We start from the raw sequence: 19,293 nt of genomic DNA, 5'->3' as shown, positions 1-19,293 counted from the left end.
TTACAGTGGTGTCGTGTAGAGAGTAAAACCGGGGGTTTTGCCTTGCGACGTCAGAGTGTGCGCCGTTATCCACTGTGTTTGACGTCAAGATTGTGCGCTGCTGACTGCTTTGTTGATGATTCTGTGCAATGGCGGTCGTATCTTGCTAATAATAACTGTTCTAACATGTATACAGATAGATGCTCAGTTATCTCACTAAATTGCGGAACACGATTTGGGTTATATCCCCGCCTGCTGGTGTGGCATGCTCTTGACAGCACTCAGCACTTGATAGCGTGCTTTTGCTTTATGGTGTGGATGGATATTTAATTTAAACCGAGCATGTGTGGACGGGATTTTTTTTTAGGGAAAACTCGTATACCCGTGTCCGTTTGGACTAGGCCTTAGAATCACATTTAGATCAGTGCAACAGATGAACAGTTTAAACAATGACAAACAAAACGTAAAGTTTTTTTTTAGATTCAAAGACTTTACCGCATGTTTGGATGATAAACTTTATACATGTGTCTGGACATTGAGGAAGAGAAGCTTTTACCTTTAACACTAACGTTACCTAAGAAGAAGAACAATGGAAAACGCACTGGAGGAGGATATATTCTTGAAGGATATGAAGAGTTTGGTTCCAAAACGCAATAAATCCTTTTTGACAAATTTCGGTAAAAACGTGTTTTCTATACCAAGAAAGGGACAAGATGAAAACCACTATTTTCTGTTAAAAACTTTCACATAGCATCTTTTGGTTATAAAAACATAAAAAATTCAAATCCATAACTTGATTTTCAAAGATTTATTATAAAAATGAATTCTTTTTTCCACAAAATGCAATAAATCCATGACAAGTTTTTTTTCCAAAATGCTAATTCAAAAATCTATTCAATCATTGTATAAATCTGCATTCATCTTTGTCATTTTATATTCATTTAGTTGACTAGTGCTATACACTGATTAAAAAAATAAACATTAATGGCATTAATCAAAAAACGTACTTTGTCATATCAAGATCACTGTCATTGCTGTGGTTATACTTGATGTCGCCGCTTAACATTTTTCACAGCGATCAGCTGTAAAATGTTTTGGTCCTGCTCGATTTTCATTGACTTTGAGTAAAATAATGGAAAGTTTTTTATAAGATCCCCTATAGGGTCAATGTTTGTTAGCATCACAGAAACTTGATGCTGTCCGGAGAACAAGCACCCGTCTCCGGAGTGCCTCTCGCGTAATTATTAGATGTTGATGGCTTACATTTATTTCCCATCACAGAAAACCATCACACGTTTATCAATGCCATTAAAGTATTGTTTTGTTTTTGTTTGTTTGTTTGTTGTTTACTCAACGCGCCGCCATTGTTGTTTTCATTGTGTGAAATGGTGCGCTGTAATTTGTGGAGCGGATTTATTGCATTCTGTAGAAAAGGAGGAGTGGCGTTTATCGCGTTTTGGGATGACAAAATAACACGGCGGATATTAAGAATTAAAATTAAGTAAAATTAAGAATTTAGTTTTAAATACTGACCTGATATAATACTGATTTTTGCAGTAACAATTTTTTTTTTCAAAAATGCTGTTTATCGCGTTTTGGAATCAAACTCTTCATATATTCTTTATATTTGCTATCATGTAATATGCTTATGGCTTGTGCAGTTCAGCATACATAAGCGATCTCAGCAGACTGCAATGCTTCGGATTGAGAAACTTTCCCATTGTTTACAAACGAGGACGCGTGAACTCAAGTAATGGCGGATAACTGTTACATGCCGTACAGTGTTAAACACAGTAATTCACTTTCGTATTGTTCATGGCAACTTTCAGTAAGGCACCACTGCAGGATCTTTTAAGTGTGTGCTGTTATATGATTCCATATATTGTTTTACAAACGAAGACATGTGACTTACGTAATGGCGGATAACTGTTACATGCCGCACAGTGTTAGACACAGTTATTTACTTTCGTATCCTTCATGGCAACTTTCAGTAAGGCTGCACTGCAGGATCTTTTAAGTGTGTGCTGTAATATGATTTCATATATTGTTTACATGCAATGCAATTCCATACTTTGCGCTTTACACGCGACATCGTTTTTTAGGAGAGCCACGTTGTTTTCGCAGAGACGCGAGTACTCGCGCACATTGACGACATATGCAATGTGTTTTTAAAGTTCATACGTGCTTACAGAAACGCGTTAAAAACAGAAACAAGACGATCAGTCGATGGGCATTTGAAAACCGCTTTTGATATAACTAATTACTGCAGATGTTTATCTAAGATGTTCTGAATTTAGTTTATGTACGTGATAGTTTATCTGAATGTAGTGCAATCAGTAATATTTACCCATCAGTTATGCATGTAAGATTATGTGGTATTTCTGTGGACAATTGACGCTAACAGCTGTTTATAACTCTCTTACAGGTCTGCATCCCTCTAATCAGTACAAAACTATGAAGTGGAAAAACATATTCACACTTTTTGGATATAAAGTTATATGGTAACATGAGCTGCATGAAGTTTACAGCTCATAGTAGAGCTCTGTTGTGTATCAACTTAGAATAAGTTGACGTAGTTCTAAAAATACTTCCAGTCAGTTAAGGATTATCACAATAAAGTGTTAGTAGAAAATAAACCAGACAGTCTATCAATACTCTAATGACTGACAAGAAGTTACAAAGTTACTTGCAGTTAGTAAAATGCAGGGGTGGCGCTGTGGCGGGGCTTCCCGAGCCTATTGCCCCATCAAAAATTTGCATAGCAGATGCACAGCACCCTCAAGGATTTCCTAGTGATTTTCCAGTTATTCGTTATTTGCCAGGATCACTCTCAGCGCCACAAAAAAAAAAATCATCAAAATATAAAGAATATTAATACAGTTAAAATGTAACACATACGTATTAAGTGTTCAAGTGGGAAGGGTCACAGGTATGGTGCCACAGTAAAGGCGCATGCATCAGTGTTTATATTAAGTTGATCATCAATGACAACCTAATGTATGGAGCGCTGTTTAATAGTAAAAAAAGGTTACGGGCTTCAAGGTCCGGGTATCATTCGTTCATTTGTTTTTGCTTTCACATTTAAAAACGAAAAAACGAGAAAACAACTCCTTTTTTCTTTTTTTCGTTTTTTTAGAAAAACGAAAAAACAAAATTATGACTTGATTTTTAGTTTTCCCGTTCTTGCACGGACATCAGAAAAACCACTTGATATTTCGATTGTGTCCAGTGGGTGGTGCTAAATCTGATTGGCAGGATATGCGTTCATTATTTTTCAAAAGTTTTTCCAACAATGTATTTGTTAGCTTGTAAAATTATTGTCTATATATGCATGCTATTTGTCAACCAATTATTTGGCTTCACTGATTAAAAAAAAAATATTAAAATAGCCCAAATGTAAACATGTTCATGCTTAGTTGTTATCATAAAAATTTAAATGATACATTTATTCTTTATTTTAGATTTTTATTTACTTAAATTCTTATGAATAATATAGATTTTATAGTGTCTTTTTGTTATTTATGGACTGTATGCACATACAGGATTTAGGGGACAGGACTATGGAGGATGGGGGCTTAAGTTTATGCTTGGGCCATACTTACACTACAAACATCATGATGGAGTAGCACAAATTACACAAAATGTTAGTATTTAAATATGATTACTAGAACAAGTAATATGCAACATGCCTTTAGTCAAAGTTTGGTGGTAGGCTAATACATCGTCATTATAATGCAATATAATTCAGAATGTGCTCACTCGGTTAAGAGAAGATCAAAACTCTAATAAAGTCAAGACAAAAACTATATATATATATATATATATATATATATATATATATATATATATATATATATATATATTTAATTGTCATAGCTATCTGTCCTCTTATGTCAGATTCTTAAATTTGGTCAACAAATTTAATCAGAATGTAAAGACACGGTGTATGGCTATTATGACCAAATAAAAGGAAGTCAGTATCAATAAAATAAATTTTTGGATTGACACAGGCTGTATAGATATGGCATGCGGATTTACACAGCAAATTATAATTGCATAAATTATGTTAAGAGATGAATGTTTTAATGTAAAAATTTAAATGTAGAAATATAAAAAGATTGGGAAAAAAGTATACTTTTTACTCTGAAACTAACACCGTCAGTAGGTGGCGGAAAACCTCTCTTATCTAAACACCTACTGAAATGGACTGTAGCCGACTGTGGGTAGCCTCCTGGAACCATTTGATTGATTGATTGATTGATTGATTCTTTATTTGTCATTCTCATGTTGTACATAAAAACGAAATTGTGTTTCACACATCCACCGTTCAATAATAATTCAGTGCATTAATAACTAATAAAAGAGCACACTTTAAATATAAATATCCTAAAATACACTAAAAGAAGGCTAAATAAATAAATAATCTATTTTCAGTTCAAATCACATTCTCTGGTTAAGCAGTCTAATGGCTGTGGGAAAAAAAACTGTTTAGTAGCCTGCTGGTTCTTGCTCTGATACTTCTGTATCTTTTACCAGACTGAAGGAGTATGAACATGTCATGTGAAAAGTGAGTGAAGTCTTTAATAATGCTGTTTGCTCTCATTTTACAGCGTTCTGTGTAGATATCTTCTATACGTGGCAGTGGAGCACCAATGATTTTTTCAGCAGTTCTCACAATCCTGTTCAGTTTATGTCTTTCTTCTCCCGTACTGTTTCCGAACCAGCAACAGATGCAATATGTGAGAATGCTCTCTTTGGTGCCTCTATAGAACATGGTCAAGGCTGGAATAGGGAGATCCACCTTCTTCAGTCTACGGAGAGAATGAAGATGCTGTTGTGCCCTCTTGACTATAGCTGTTGTATTTTCACTGGAGGTTAACTCATCAGTCAGAAGCCCAGGAACTTGACACTGTGTACTATGTCCACCTCAGAACCACTGATGTTCAATGGGAGATGGTGCCGATTACTAGTCTTCCTAAAGTCAACAACCATCTCCTTCGTTTTTTCAGTATTCAGGATGAGGTTATGTGTTTTACACCATACTGTCAACTGCTCCCCCTTCTCTCTATAAGCCGACTCATCATTGTCAGTAATGAGGCCAACAACTGTGGTGTCGTCAGCGAATTTTAAAATGTGATTGGTGGTAAAACTAGCAGAACAGTCATGTGTCAACAACGTAAACAGTAAAGGGCTAAGTACACACCCTTGTGGTGATCCTGTGCTCACTGTGGTTGTCTTGGATATTTTATTACCTATTCTGACTGTCTGCCGTCTCTCCGTCAAAAAGTCCAAAATCCATCTGCACATGCCAAGATCCACTCCAAGTGATAACAACTTTTCAATAAGTTGTTGTGGCAAAATTGTATTAAAAGCGGAGCTAAAATCAATGAATAAAATTCTTGCGTAAGTGTTCCTGTTTTCCAGATGTGTCAAACTGACGCCGGTTTCACACCGCATGCGTGAGCAGCGCGTATGCGTAGCATCAGCAGCGCGTGAAGAGCGTTGCTGCGCGTGGCCATTGTGCTTTCATACCGGCTGCGTTTGCAGCGCATACTGTGCAGTTTAATAACAGTATAAAAATCTCAAAATCTCTTCACATTACTTTATTGTACATGCATTAATGAGCAAAACCTCTTCAAGACGTTTTTTGACGGTCATTGTTATTTATAAAACTGTGATTTGTTAAACCCACATTGTTTTCGTGCTGTTCTGGTCCGTGTAATGACAGATATAGACACAATACATAATTATAGACATAAAAAGCCCATGGCACATTATTAAATCTGTTTCTCTGAAGTTTTACAATAAAATAAAAAAATCACTCAGTGATTGACAGCATAAAGCAGTCGATCGTGTTTCCCTTCAACAGTTTAAGCATAGATTTATAGATGTATGTCTCTATTTCTCTGAAGATCATAGATGAGGAGTCATTTAGTGCTGGGCAGACAGTGAATGACAGCGCAGTCTTCTGGTGTTTTTAAATATTTCATTGCTTTCTTTTAAATTGCTCAAAGTCATGACTGTTTTAAACACACTTGGCGTCACATTTATTATTTTATGGTTAAATTACACTTTTTCGCGTCAATCCACGACCATTTAAAGCATAAACAATGCACTGTCACTTTAATTGAGCGTGAGCAGCGCAGCAAAAATAGACCCGACGCCGAAATGATCACAGCACTGCTGCTTCAGCGACGCTCCTGCCACGCGAGCACGCGCTGCTCACGCGTGCGGTGTACATGCTTTAACTTGTTAATATGGGCACCGAAAAAAAACACGCGCCGCTTACGCGCTGCTCACGCTTGCGGTGTGAAACCGGCGTGAGGTGAAGCAGTGTAGATAGAGCATTTCTGATTTACTCTTCTGATTCTGTCAAAACGCAGCGGATCTGCAGTTTATTCTGTTTTCTTGGACAGAGCAAAATCAGAATGTAGCCTTTAAACGTTACTCAGTAACTTTATTGAACTGTTGTATAAAATGTGCACTTTTGCTGGTGTGATAATTTGCATATCATAGGCTCTTGTTATAAATATATAAAACTGGAACTCATTAGGTCTAAATGTTTTTTTTTTTCATTTTGATGACATGTATGCCTATTCCTATTTAACGGAGAGTATGGAGATAGTGCTTAAAACTCTCTCGAGAGCACATAATTTAGTGAACAAATTTATAGAAATGATCATTCTCTGTAAAGCAATGAGACACGATAATATGAAAAATTAAGACTTTTCTAAATGTCTGTTTTTTTTTACTTAAAGCTTAATTGAAGCGGTTTAAAGTAGCCGATCGCAATGGAGTTAATGGATCAGCACACGTGCTTTCTTTGAGAAGTAAAGATAAATATCAGGTTGAAAATAAAACATAATAAAATAATAAAAAATAAAATTGTCGTAAATAAGTGTGCACTGTACGTATGCTCTCCACTGTGCACGCACTCTTTTTGAGCGAAGTGAAAGAACACAAACTCTGTTCTTGTTTTTATACACATTTTGTTTCAATATTCCTGTTTCATTCATGAAGATCAGCACTCAGATTGCATCTAGGAGTTGCATCTGCCTATGAGTAGCAAATATTTAACAGATGAAAAGAATTGAAAAGACGAAGCCTCTACAGTGAATGGAGTGCCATCTGTCATGAGCGTGTCTGCGTGTTTGAAACACAAAGCTATAAAGAACTATATGAATAAGTATTTTCTTCACTTAACAAAGACTTAAGGCTAAATTTTTATGTAGGCTATTTAAGGAATGATAAGAAGTTTATTAGTCTTTATCATCTAATCATAGACAAACTGTAAAAATATAATAGTTCTAATTTTATTAGGCCAAATGACAAAAACAAACCCGAGTACCGATAGCCTTTATAACCTGTAAGATGACAAAAAAATAATGTGATGTACCAGGACATTAAATAACGTAGCCCATTTAAAGTTTAGCCTAATATAAAGAGACGTTCTTACAATGCGGGTTTATATAAGAAAAATGGGTTGGAAAAACACTAACAAGTATTTAAACTCATTGGTTTTTATATTCTGGTTTCATCTGCTTACCTGTAAATATGCTTTTTTTAAGGTTTGTACTGAACTTTCCGTTTGTACTGAACTTTTGTTTTTTTTTTATATCTTAATGCCTTATGGCTGCGCCGCGTAATACATCATTGCCTTTATGTTTTATTATGCGAAACACTTAAAGGCAGGGTAGGCAGGAATTATCTAAAAAACTTTTTTACAAATTTGTTTAAACTGTCTTTATATACAAATACATAATTAAAATGTAAGTACTCTGAAAAAGAGAGTATAAAACTCAAGTGTCTGTAGACCTCTCACAGCTAATTATTTCCATTCGGGACGAAACAAATGATTAGCTTGCGCGAATATCACTCTCTCTCGCTACCATGGCACCACCCGTTGCTATGGGATCTGCCCAGACATGCGCACACCCGATTGATTTGAATGTGCACGAGGCACTCTAGAAAGAGCACAAGCATGGCAGAGAAAGTGAATTCAGAACTCACAGAAAGTGAATTCAGAAGTCACAGTACCTGCATATCCAGTCAGCGAAGGCAAACAAGGCAAAAAGGGAATAAACGAAGCAATCAAACGAGAGTAAATATCACGTGGGTTTTCCAAGAGTCGACGATGCGACGTAGCGGTATTGTCTGCGGAGTGTAGTCCTCATTAGAGTCAACAATGCTTTCATCACGGAAACTCTTCCATGCAAAACACTGGCTTAATAGTGAGTACTAGAAGGCATCCTATCTGTTTATATTCCTAGTGATAAAGTTGGGTGTATTATTACATGTTACATTGTGACATGATGTTATTACATGCACCGCGCTCCTTCCTCTCCGCTTGTCTTAGGTAAATCCTTCTCCCAGCAAAGCTGTCGGTGTCGCGCGTTCATGTGTTTTGGGGGCGTGGCTTTGGAAGAAACCCAGAAGGGAGGGGGTGGAGTGAATGGAAAATGAGTTGTGTTTAAAACAGTGGTGAGAGGTCTACAGACACTCTCTTTTTCAGAGTACTTACATTTTACTTATGTATTGATATATAAAGACAGTTTAAACTAATTTGTAAAAAAGTTTTTTTTAGATAATTCCTGCCTATCCTGCCTTTAACGCGAAACTTTTATATGCTGGGCTAGTCTACTTGCCAACAGCAACATATTCTCTATAAGGTATGTAATATTGCAGTCTTAAGGCCGGGGTATACCTTTTTTCCGCGTCCGGCTCGCGCGCGCACGCGTCCGCAGCTTTTCGAGTATACTCCCCGCGGCTACACGCGGATGGCCGCGTTCGACACTATACGCAATACAAATGATTTCTTATTCAAATTATTAGTCTAACAGGCTGTTAGGGCAGCACTGATTTGGCGACATTTACAGTACATTAAAACATTAGGATAGGTGAAGAAAAGTAACTGATCCACCATTGCAAACACAGTTTAGAACAAACAACAAGACAACAAAGAACAGGAATCAAACAAACATGCTCCAGGGCTTTCTGTTCTTGGAAGAAGTAAAAGTTAAAGAAGAAAAACGATAGTGTGTGTGCAAATGCTGTCTATTTCCTTTGTATAATTGTTTATAGTGGAGTGCCCTGTCTAAATATTTTCACGCGCATGCGCTGTTGTATGCGGACTGTATGCGCACTGTCCGCGCGGTCTCAAATTTTGGTCTTGATGACGAAAATGACGTCATGCGGACGGCGCGTGTACGGGGACGTCCCTAGTATACTTTCGGCTTTAAGAACCTTTGAAGAACCATTTTTCTTAAGAGTGTACTCCACTTTCATAAAACAAAAATCTGAATAATTTACTCACCCCTATGTAATCCAAGATGTTTATGTCTTTCTTTGTTCAGTTGAGAAGAACTTAAGTTTTTTGAGAAAAACATTCCAGGATTTTTCTTACGTTTATCTAGTGGCGGATCCAGAATTTTTTTGTTGGGAGTACTAAAGGGGGGCTTAAAAGTTCAGAGGAGGGGCTAAAAATATAATTAAATAGCTTTAGTTTTGAATGCCAAGGCAGCTGCAGGTATCAAAACAATATGCTGTTTTATCAGTTGTATTAAACATGTCTTATTTGTATTAGTCAGATAACTTTTTTAATGCCAGTTATGATACTGCTAGATCTATTGATTGTCATTCATAAACTCATAAACAGAAAAGAAAAAGTGCAGGTTACATCTATTTACTCGATGGTAATGGTTCTATATAGAACCATAGCTTACCGAATAACCCTTTTTTTTTGCTGAAATGGTTCTTTGTCTTGACAAAAAGGTTCTTCAGTTCCCGCCTTTTTTATTTTAAATTTAGTCAGTTATTTTCAGGCTGATTATTTTCACCTGTAAAAGCCCTGAATCATCAGTCCTGCTGAACCACCTACAGACTAACAACACAAACAGGTAAAAGAGTAAAATAATCATAATTTACTGTTAAAAACATTTTAAAAACTAAAGTTATGTGTGATCTTATTAGGGCCCGAGCACACCGGGGTGTGAGGACCCTATTGTTCTTCAACGAGTTATTATTATTTTTCTTATTTTTCTTCTCCGATTTAAGCGGGACTTTAGAGGGCCTAAACATGTTCGAAAACTCATGAAATTTTGCACAGATGTCAAGAGTGATGAAAATGTACATGTGGTGTAGGCTTTGGAATTAGGCGTGGGAAAATGGCTCTATAGCGCCACCTAAAAATTTTCAACAAAGCAGCCCTCGGATTGTGTTTAACATACAATTACGAAATTAGGTACGCTTCTGTAGCATGACAATACCTACAAAAAAGTCCAAACAGGAAGTCAGGTATTCAGAGTTTTTTTTTTGTGATTTGGGCGCAGTTTTTGTCATTTCCAGGCGTCATACTTTAACTAACTCCTCCTACAGTTTTCGTCGGATCATCTTCATATTTGCCGAGTGTCATCTTAAGGCCTTTGTGATGCTAAATTACGAAGGATTTGACTCTACGTAAAAATTTGTGTCGGTTCTGGCCTGACAAATTTTTATGTTTTCCCATGAAACAGGAAGTTGCTGGAACTCATGCATACAATGTCCGATCTGTCCCAAATTTCACATGATTGCTAAGAGTCCTGACCTGAACACATCTACATACCCATTTTCATTTATAGTCATAGCGCCACCAGCTGACAACCTGAAGGGACATGTTTTAGCGCCACTTTCAAATATTCAATGAAGCAGCCCTTAGACTGTGTAATACCTCGCTGTCATTTGTAATTAGCAGGAAATATGGCACATTATATTACACTTTTAAATGGTTCCCCTATGTTTACATGCTTAAATGCCTATTAACTAATGTTCCCTTTAATTCTTATGCCACGGCGTGGCAGTGTCATGTGTGCGAGGGCCCTTCCATCACTGCTTGGAGTTTTAATTGTACTTTATTTCTTTTATAACAGGTGAGCTTTATACTGTTAGCTTCATTCCCTTTATAGCAGGTAAGCTTCATACTGTTTTAAATTATGGGTCTCTGCTTTAACAATGACTTAGGATAATTATTAAAGGGTTAAAAAGCATATACATGTATACTGTACATTACGTTTATGAAAAGAATGTGGTACAACATGTGTTTAGTTTTTTTTTTATTGATATTTCAGAGTTTTCCTATGTGAGGTAATCTTGTTGGGAATGAAGGCAGTGCGTATGACCACTTGATATTACGTTCTGTTTTAAATGTATGCATGTTATTTTGATGTATGCATGTTATTTTGATGTATGCATGTTTTTTTCAATGCTGACATTAAAATAATAGTTATTTACTGTTTAAACATTTTGGAGAATGTGTGTGTGAGATCTTGTGGCACATTTACTTGTAATAGCAGAATTACTTATTTTTGTTAAGACTATCTGTTGTAGGTGGATCATGAGTGAAGCTCTGCACGTCCGCCATTGACTTTATAACAGTGGTTTATGTGAATTCAATTTATAAATAAATCTCTCGCCAACCATTCACCTATTTACAGACAAACAGGTAGCTTGACCAGAACTATATTAAAACTTCTGTTAAATCATGTTTTACATACAGTATGTAAGCAAACTCCAGGCTATTAACTTGTTTTGTCTCTATGTCTTATCCACATCTCCAACAGATCCAAATCTTGTTCGGCCTGATGCTCAACCTTGTATGATGATAACCACTACAAGGTAATGGAAATCTGTGATTATCACAGCATGGGTCTTAAGGTCAACATGACAATAGCAGACCATCTCTTATCTTACTCTTATCTGACTAAATGTTCAACTTCATTGCCACAAAACAAAGAACATTGGATGGAGTATTGGATTATGTACAATGATTCAGCAAACTAAATAATATGGACTTTTTTTGGCGAGATTCTACAAAGATTGACACAATCCTATTGACTTATTGTATTATTAAGATACCATTCATTTGTATTCTATGCCATCTATCTGTTTGTGCTAAAATGTATATATCTAAATGTAATGTCATAAAATGTTAATATTCAGTATTTATTATCATTTGCATGTTTTGATGTTGCATGTGTCATGATTTTATTGATTTCATGTAACTGTTGTCTATTTAGAATGATTGTCTTTGCCAAATTTATTGTTTAATTATTTAATACTGAACAAGTTATTTAACATCCATATCTTATTTGAGTAGTGATTTGTTATATTTGCATAATAATTCATATATCTATTTTGATGTATAATTTTAATGCACATATTTATTATTGTGTAATGAAAAAGTGAAAATAAAAAGTATTTTCTGATGTCTTGCAGTTCTGTTTTTAAACTGTTAAACCTTATAAAGTGCTATAAATAAAAAACAAAACAAAAATATAAACAAAAATAATCCTCCTGAGTGCTGTTAAATTAATGGTTCTTTATAGCACCACTGAAGTTCTATGTAGCACTTTTCAAGGCAAGGTTCTATACAGAACCATCTAAAAAAGGGTCTATATAGTACCAAAAAGGTGCCGCTATTGTTACAAGCTGAAGAACCCTTATTTAGTACTATATAGAACCATTTTTCTTAAGAGTGTATGTAAACATATGACCTCAACTGGTATAAAATGTTCAAAGTACATTATGTATATTAGCAATATTAACAAAAAAATAACTATAGGATGACTGAATCAATGACACATCAATTTAAGCCATTTTAAGAAATGAATGAAGTCATAACTGTTAAAGCACCTAAACATAGTGTTATGCAGCTGAAGGAGTATTTGGTCTAGTGAATATATTACATGTTCTAATATATACAACACAATAGTATTGAAAATCTGATTAATTCGAAACTTTGACCTAGTTTACAAAAACACTGGTCTGTCGTGTCTTTTGTTCACTGTTATACAAAGAAAAATAATTAATAAATACAGTAGTAGGAACAAATAAAACTCACCATGAAAGAGGATCATACAGCAGATGAAGAAGAGAGCACACAGCAGGTCTTTTATACTGCAGCCAATAAATCACATGACCACAGGAGGGACCACACAACAGGAAGGGTTTAAGAAAAAAAACTTCATAAAAGGACATACTGTACATGTTCTCTCCGAAAAAAATACCACAAAATTCACCACCATTGAAATGTATAAAATTTACCATTTAATCCAGGGAGTTAAAAAGTACACATATGTACCTAAAGAGTCTCCCTAAATATATATATATTGGTATAAAATGCATGCATGTGTACATATTAGGATCATATTAGGAAAGGGGTCTGCCCCAGTAACAGATATTTTCTTTTCATTTTGAGAGTATGCAAAAATCAAACAAAAAAAGACCCTTTAGTTAATGCACTATAGGGTTTAAAGTGACACACAAAAAAATGTATTCCATTTTTATTTCTAAAAAATTAACTTCCTGTTACAACATCTACATTAACTGTTTTTGTTAAAGGGAAAGAAATTACTTAAGATTACGAATACTACTGAATTCAGTTAACCAAAAATACCAAGGTTTTACTAATGCTTAACTATTAACAGGGCCAAATGGAATCTGCTGCCTTTTTTACTTTATCCATAGACATTTTTTGAAAAAGTCTGCAGAATGATTTTAAATGTTTAAAAAGGTCTTAGAGAATATAAGCTGTAAATATTACAAAAGTGAATTTAAAATAGTAACTTTTTTAAGACTTACAATAAAAGTAAATACACCAAACCAATGAGTCCAATGAATTAAACTGAGCAAACATGAACATAGAATAGAAGTTTATAGTGTTAAATATTATAATAGAATAAAAAACTAGCGTTAATACATTTTTATTATGAATTGAGCACTTATAAAGATAATTTTGATCATTGTTGCAACGCAATGTAAACTTACCAGTCACTGTATCTAAACAAGTTTAAAGTCTGGGTTTTTTTTGATGGTACTCTTTCATTTAAAGCACACATAAATAGTGTTGTTCGCTCTGCTTATTTTCATTTACGTAATATCAATCGTCTACGTCCAGCTCTTTCAGTAAAAAGGACAGCGATGCCTTAGTAACATCTAGTATTGATTTTTGTAATAGTCTCTTGTATGGTTTGCCTTCAAAATTACTTAACAAATTACAATTAGTTCAGAATTTAGCTGCTTGAATCATTAGCAGAACTCCCCTAGCTGAACATATCACACCTATACTACAGCACTTGCACTGGCTCCCGGTAAATTATCGTATTCAGTTTAAAATTCTTCTTTTTACTTATAAAGCACTTAATAACCTTGCTCCGACATACTTATCTGACCTTTTTCATATTTATACACCTTCACGGACTCTAAGATCATCATCGTCACTTACACTCGCTCTCCCTAGAACTTGCACTACTTCTATGGGGTCCCGGGCTTTTAGTAATGCAGCTCCTTACCTACAGGAAGTGTTCAGTAAGCCTCATGCTGCTTCTCTTCCTCCGCATCGTCCCTATGACTGTGCTATAGAGTTAATGTCAGGTAAGTCTCTATAAGTTATATCCGCTTTTTGCTCCAAAAAGGGAGGCTATGGAAAAATATATATCTGATTCTCTAGCAACAGGGTTCATCTACCGTTCCGGGGGCTGGGTTCTTTTTTGTGGGGAAGAAGGATGGATCTCTGTGACCTTGTATTGCTTACCGGGGACTGAACAGCATCATGGTAAAGAATACTTATCCTTTGCCGCTGATGTCTTCAGCTTTCGAGAGGTTGCAGGAAGCGTCAGTCTTCACGAAATTGGACATAAATGCTTATCATTTGGTCCGCATCAGGGAGGGGGATGAATGGAAAACTGCTTTTAACATCCCTAGATGGCATTTTGAATATTTGATCATGCCGTTCGGATTATCTAACTCGCCAGCAGTTTTCCAGGCACTAGTCAATGATGTGCTGCAGTTCATATATGTCTACCTGTATGACATATTGATTTTTTCTTCATCTCTCCAGGAAAATGTGCAGCACGTCAGACGAATACTTCAGAGGTTGCTAGAGAATGGGCTTTTTGTCAAGGTGGAGAAATGCACTTTCCACGCACAGTCTGTTCCTTTTTTGGGGTAGACAGAGGGAGTGCGTATGGATCCTAAGAGGGTTAAGGCTGTGGTAAATTGGCCAAGTCCAGATTCCTGTAAGGCCCTACAGAGGTTTCTGGGATTCGCCAATTTTTACCAAAGTTTTTTTTGCAATTTCAGCCAACTGGCTGTGCCCCTGAACGCCTTGACCTCCCCCCCGAACCACGTTCAGGTGGTCAGACACAGGCGAGGCTGTGTTTGCCAAACTGAAAGGTTGCTTTGTTTTAGCCCCCATCTTGATTGCCTCTGATTCATCACGTCATTTCGTGGTGGAGGTCGATGCGTCAGAGGTGGGGGTAGGTGCAGTGTTATCGCAACTTTCTCTTTCAGTTGATAAGATGCCCCCTTACGCGTTTTTGTCACATCGTTTATCTCTCACTGAACGTAATTATGATATTGGTAATAGAGAGTTATTGGCTGTCAAGTTAGCACTGGAGGAATGGGGCCACCGGTTGGAAGGATCAGGGGTACCTTTTATCGTCTGGACCGATCACAAGAACTTGGAATATATTAGAACTGCTAAAAAGACTGAACTCCAGGCAGACTCGGTGAGCCCTTTTTTCGGTCGTTTTGATTTTACTCTCTTGTATGGTCCGGGTTACAAAAACATCATTTTCTTTATCACACATTTTTGGTTGTTCCGAACGCCCATCTACTCCCAAGTGCATTTTACAGGAGAATTTATTTATCTCCACACTCACATGGGAGGTCGAATCGAAGGTCAAAACGGCCTTTGAAGGGGTAACGCCTCAGCAGGATTGCCCACCGAATCGGTTATTTGTGCCAGAGGGATTACGGTCCAGCGCCATCCAGTGGGGTCATTGTTCCAATGTGGCTTGTCATCTCGGAGTAAGTCGAACCAAATTTTTGGTCAAGCAACAATTTTGGTGGCCGCTTATGACTCGTGACACTCACAGTTTTGTTTTGGCTTGCTCGGTTTGTGCCACTGGTAAAACTTCCAATCGACCACCCGATGGGTAACTTCAACCGCTGCCTGTCCCTTCAAGACCCTGGTCCCACATTGCGCTAGATTTTATTACCGCCCTCCCAGGGCAACATGGTATTCTTAATCGTGGTGGACCGATTCTCGAAGGCGGCTCATTTTATTCCTTAGCCCAAATTACCTTCAGCCAAGGAGACAGCGTTGACCGTCGTTGACCCCGTATTTTGCTTACATGGCCTCCCGACAGATGTGGTTTCCAACAGGTGACCCCAATTTGTGTCCAAATTTTGGCGAGAGTTTTGTAGATTATTGGGGGCGACTGTCAGTCTGTCCTTAGGGTTTCACCCCCGGAGCAATGGCCAAACCGAGAGAGACAACCAAGAGAGTGTTGCAATGCCTGGTTTCCAAGAAACCTTCAACCTGGAGCCACCAACTCTATATGGTGGAGTGTGCCCAAAATACATTACCAGTGTCATCTACGGGCCTATCTCCGTTTTAGTGTAGTATAGGTTACCAGCCTCCAATTTTTCCCAGTGTGGAATCCAAAGTCGCAGTCCCCTCAGCTCACGCCTTCGTCCAGAGGTGTCACCTCACATGGACTAGAGCTTGTGAGACTGTGCCCACCCCTCCCTTACAAAACAAAAATATATTGCAGTATATTGGAAAATATAATTTAATATATTAGGCAACATATTCCCATATATGGGATTTAATATTTATATTTTCCAATATATTGTATATGCATAAAGCATACATGTAGGCTATATGTGATACAATATATATTGCAATTAAGAACAAAAAGGCGCAATATTTTTACATGTAATAGTTTGTCTTTATATGCTTTAATATATTGCAATATATGCATAGGCCGTGTGTGTGTGCCTGGTAATTATTAGGAATATTTAGGAGTATTTTTGTGACCTTGTGGGGACATTTTGACGTCCCCATGAGGAAAGAAGCTTATAAATCAAACAGAATGATGTTTCTTGAAAATGTGAAGTAGCAGAAAGTTCTCTGTGATGGTTGGGGTTAGGGAATGGGTTAGGGGAAGGGAATAGAATATACAGTTTGTACAGTATAAAAACCATTACGTCTATGGAATGTCCCCACAAAACATGGAAACCAGTGTGTGTGTGTGTGTGTGTGTGTGTGTGTGTGTGTGTGTGTTTTATACTTTCCGAATAAACAATCATAGCATATGCATGAACATGCATGGCATAGAAAATAAAGAAAATAGTGAAGACAGAATTACACAAATAACAGTTTTATTGAGTTGCAGAGACCTTCCTTTTCAATCAGAATCTGTCCATTTCTACTTTTGTGAGTACTCTACTCATCACCGACTGCTTCAACCAGAATACGCGCGAGGAGATGACAGGATGCGTAAGAGACACCAGCAAGAAGGAGGCTGACCTATGATCCTGACCCACACTCCTAATCAGTAGGTGGCGGTAATGCACCTAAAAGTTGTAGAATCTGTGAGCTAAGACACCAGGTGAAGTGCAAAAGCATGGTTATATAAGTCATTTAAATCAGTGAAGAACCAAGATGGACTCCAGAATAACGGACTGTTCTTTTGGCAATTTATTTCTTTGCTTTTTCACGGTTCCCAAATGTCCTTGAAAGTTTGTTTATTATTTATTTATTAATTATTGTCTGTGCATTTTGTTTATAGATATTGTCTTTATATTGTATAACACCACTGCTGAAAGTTTGAAATAGACATTGGTAATTTAAATTGCTTTAATTAATATTTTGTATATTTTTGTTTAATGGCACCTTTTAAAGTGTAATTTATGTAAATGAATGCAACACATTTATGTAATGTTATCTAAAGCCAATCACATTTCCTTTGTCTGACCATATGCAAAACTTGTGTAGCTCTGTACCTCAAATTGGGTTTAGTATCTGTGCCTGATTAAAAGAAAATAAAGGTGGCTTTTAATAGATTACCCATTAGTATGTGTTAATATATGATGTAAATGTTTGAATATTGCAGGTTGCATATTTAAGTATTCATATATTTTAGATGTAACATGGACATATACTGTATATATATGTTCATGCATTGTATGTGCATGTTCTCATATATGTACACATATTGTGCATACATTTACAATATATATGTACATAATAGGGATGTCCCGATCCGATCACGTGATCGGAAATCGGCCCCGATCACATGGTTTCAGACTCGATCGGAATCGGACGTTACCTTCCGATCAGGACTCGGATACATATGCAGTGTTTAAATTGGGCCAGGACCTCCGGGGCTAACATGCCGAGGGCTCGCTCTGCGCCAGTGTACGCGCTGCGCTGGTGCGTGTGAATTGACGCAAATAATGAATTGTTTTCATTCATAGGCTTCACACACTCGTGCATGCGGTGCATCCACGACAAAACCGTGTTTTTACCGCACATTTAAACGACGCGTCGATCGTTTTTGTCACTATGTGCTCAGTTATTTTTACATAAGTATGCAGCTCCGTGTCTCACTAAGAACCTCAAGAACGCGCATGAGGATCACATTGTAGAGATGAGAGATAGAGGTAAGAATGGTGCACACGTCGAAAAAACTTAGAAGTCTAGAAAAAAAGTATTAAAGTATGTTTAGCCATGTCAATCATCTTATTACAATATGTTAACTAGATAACTGGATACAACTTTCTGTATAGTTTAATAAAATAATGTATTTTGATTATACAAATCAATTACGACCTAACTATAGTGATTGTTTAACTAGCTGCTGACCAGCTTAGGGAATCTTTATGGCTAATTTATAAAACATAGCCTATTGCTGAATCAGTATGTTGTTTTTCATGTTAATTGACTCTTTTTGGGTAGCTTATCTTATGCCTAGAATTAGTCAAGGAGGTTGAGTCTTATAACTTCCTTCAAAGTTTGATCAATAGTGCCTAATGTGCACTAGTGGTGTGTCGTTCATGAACGATTTGTTCATTTCGAACGAATCTTTAATATGACTCGGGACTACCGGGTTGTCTCAGAGAGTGATTCGTTCATTTTGTGTTGACAGCACATGCGCATTGCGCAACATATGGGTTCTGAATCTGAAACAGAAATTATTAGTTCATCATTCTCTTGAGTCTCGAGTTTGGGACAGGTTTGAGTCTTTTGTTCTTCCTGTCAGTCCCATAGAGGCTATGCTACAAGTACCGGAAAGAGAAATGATTAGTTCACCGTTCGAGTTCGGTCGGGTCCGAGTCTTTCGTTCTTCAATAAGATGGAACTTTTATTTTTCAAATAATGTTTTTGCACATATTTTGTATTTTAATTACTAAATATAAAACAATATAGGATACATTCAGACGCAATCAATAATACGAATCTAATGTTGTATTTAATGCGATATACCAGCG

At 36.7% G+C, this 19,293-nt stretch overlaps 1 protein-coding gene across 1 annotated transcript in view; it reads right to left on the bottom strand.

Annotated features, from left to right (window-relative positions):
* Nucleotides 1-12,959, bottom strand: part of LOC129433917 (SE-cephalotoxin) — a 34,673-nt gene extending 21,714 nt beyond the window's left edge. The window contains exon 1 of the mRNA XM_055192639.2: nucleotides 12,854-12,959. The gene's annotated coding sequence lies outside the window, so the exon portion shown is untranslated. The remainder of the gene's footprint in view (nucleotides 1-12,853) is intronic.
* Nucleotides 12,960-19,293: the final 6,334 nt, after the last annotated feature.

Source organism: Misgurnus anguillicaudatus, chromosome 6, assembly GCF_027580225.2.
Source record: "Misgurnus anguillicaudatus chromosome 6, ASM2758022v2, whole genome shotgun sequence".
Lineage (NCBI taxonomy): Eukaryota > Metazoa > Chordata > Actinopteri > Cypriniformes > Cobitidae > Misgurnus > Misgurnus anguillicaudatus.
Note: the sequence above shows the minus strand (reverse complement) of the source record. Positions and strands in the feature narration are given on the sequence as shown.